Source organism: Loa loa, assembly GCF_000183805.2.
Source record: "Loa loa unplaced genomic scaffold supercont3.791, whole genome shotgun sequence".
Lineage (NCBI taxonomy): Eukaryota > Metazoa > Nematoda > Chromadorea > Rhabditida > Onchocercidae > Loa > Loa loa.
The window spans coordinates 2971-5720 of NW_018108971.1; positions in this window are offsets into that span (position 1 = coordinate 2971).

Here is a 2750-nt window from a genome sequence, read left to right on the forward strand (position 1 = left end):
AATTTTCCAATATTTTAATTCCTTCTAATAGCCAACAATTAACAGTATCTGTTGCGTACTGTAATTTTTATTAAATACAATCTGCTAAATCAAACAGCTTGCAAACATACACAAAAAAGCGATAAAGGGCGATAATTCGATAGAAATAAACCAGTGATCAGCTCTCTTATTAACTGATATCAATAGATAACGTTAAAGGAAGGCTTAGTTGCACCCATTAATCAGTGCCCAACAAATAAAACAATTGACTTACTTATGTCAATAACATTAACCATTCCTTCTCGCTCGTAACTTTTCATCCTCTTCATTTTTCTTTTTTTTTCGTTTTCAATTTTCGCTTGCTTGAAAATTGACAGTCCGTTAAGTATGCAAGAGATCATTAAATTTTGAGAATAAATGAGAACATTAAGTTTCTAGTATGAATCAGATCATTAAGATTCAATATAAGCTTCATAGGAAATATCGGAGAATAAAAAGCGACAGGAATATTTTAATGAGAACAGGTATTGTAAAACTGAAAAAGTGGTTTAACCTTCAACCATATGCATTTTATCCACATCGGCGTGAGTTTATGAAAAGGAGTTTGCAACAAATTGACCTCAACTGGTATTAAGTCTCAATGCATGAAATATAAACTGCCAAAAATTCCGAAATCAATTTTAAAATAGTAAATGCTAGGGATGATGAAAGTGTAAGCATTTATCGTTCTCAAAAAGAGATGTCCACTTTTTTTCCAACTGTCATGGGAACTGCTAATAATAATGTTATAACTGTCGTTACTGCTTTTATCGGTGGTATCAAATGATTAGATTCTCTTTTCTGAACTCAATTTGAGAATTATAAATTGACTTCATTACTCAACTAACTCAACTAACTGTGTTTCCGTAACATACGAAAAGGTCATTTATTAGTTTTTGTATGGCAGTTTCTCGTCCTGGTTACGTAAATCTCTCAGAAGCAATCAACCGATTACGGTGATATAAATTGAAAACAATTAGTAAATTATTGTATGAAAGGAAACAGATTGAAAATTCATTGCCTTATTTCTATGAAATCCTCCTATCATTTCAACACCACACCTTCTGATAATCAATAGAAACAAGATTGTTCGGTATGAATACCGATGACGGTCCGAACTTTCCGAGAAGTTACTGTTCGGTATTCATATGAATGTGTTTTCGCAACATACGAAAAGGTCATTTATTAGTTTCATTCTTTGATAGCAATGAATGGTTTAGAAGTTCTTCACTTCAATTTACTTTAATGTTTACCTCAATATATTCAAGTATGACAACGTTTCGGTGCTGAAATATCGTACTTATAACGAACAAATTATCGTAAAAATCACGTCCTAATTCCTCCTGAATTACCTATTCCATAATTGGAGCTATAATAGCAAACAGGTATGCGTGCGCGGAAACAATTTAAGACCAAATGAATTCAGCTACAATCAGCTGCTAAACAGCTCGTGTTTACGATTTAAATAAGAAAATTTTCTCCAAACTTTTACAAATTCTTTTTATAAATTATTACTGACAGTGGTTGTTCCTTAGATTTTATTGAAATTTTTGCAGCATATTTCTTCAAGTCTTTAAAAGTATGTCCTTTTTCAATCAAAACTAAAACTGTTAGCAAAAATGAAACAATAGAATAGCTTCATTACACAGAATCAGATCAGGGTCACAAACTATTTCGAGGAGAACTTTGGTCAAATCCAAGCTTTAAAGATCATTTAAAATCGATTACTTTTATGCAGTATTTATTCAGTTAATATATCGGAAATTGATACTACTGATGAAATATATGGCACAAAGCAGATCAATAATTGAGGACTAATAGCAATAGAAAATATAATGCTTTAAAATAAAAAGTATTTTCAAAATTAGGAATGACAAAGTTCATTTAATATTTATTTTTAACAATATTAATTTTCGTAAAAAAATTATCAAAACCAAACCGACCTTATCAATCAATGCGGAGCTCTTTTGCCAAGTTCTATTTAAATTTGAGTTGCAAAGTAACAGGATTAGTCTTCATGATTATGACAAATATTTGAAGATAACCAAATATATATTTATGAACGAGGCAGTTTCACAGTTAAGCTCATAAGCTTCACCAGGAATTCGTTATAGTTCAGGAGTCGTTTCGGGTCATGAATGAGTTAAACTCCGATTCTCAGAAATATTTCGAATGATACATTTTATGCTTCAAATTATTGCTATCTATTGTATGCAAAGAATTTGAATATTGGCCTTATTTTTTTACTCTCCAATGCTGAATTGTAACCAATGATATAAATATTTGTTTTATGACTTCACGTGATTTTCTAATGTAAATAAAATGAACAGTTGGCAAAAGAGCACAAGCGAAAATAGTATAACAGTTTAAGAATATTTTTATTGCAAAATGAATTTCTTCGCCGAAAATTCCAGTTAAAATTGATGGTAAATAATTAAAATTAATAATTCCAATTTCCAGTATACCACAATTCCATGCAGCCTGAATTAACATCGACCATTCATAATGATGAATTTTCACTCCATTCCTTTCATATCTAGCACGCATATTCGTTATTTCTAAATATATTTGTTAATGTAACAACGAAATCGATTAAGAATGGAAGGAAGATTTGGGAATTTAATAAATTTTAGGGCAACTCTTCAAAACTAATTTTGAAACAGTTAATAAATCTTATTAATTATCATATTATATAAGTAAGAAAGAAACAATTTAGTGATACAGACTTTGAC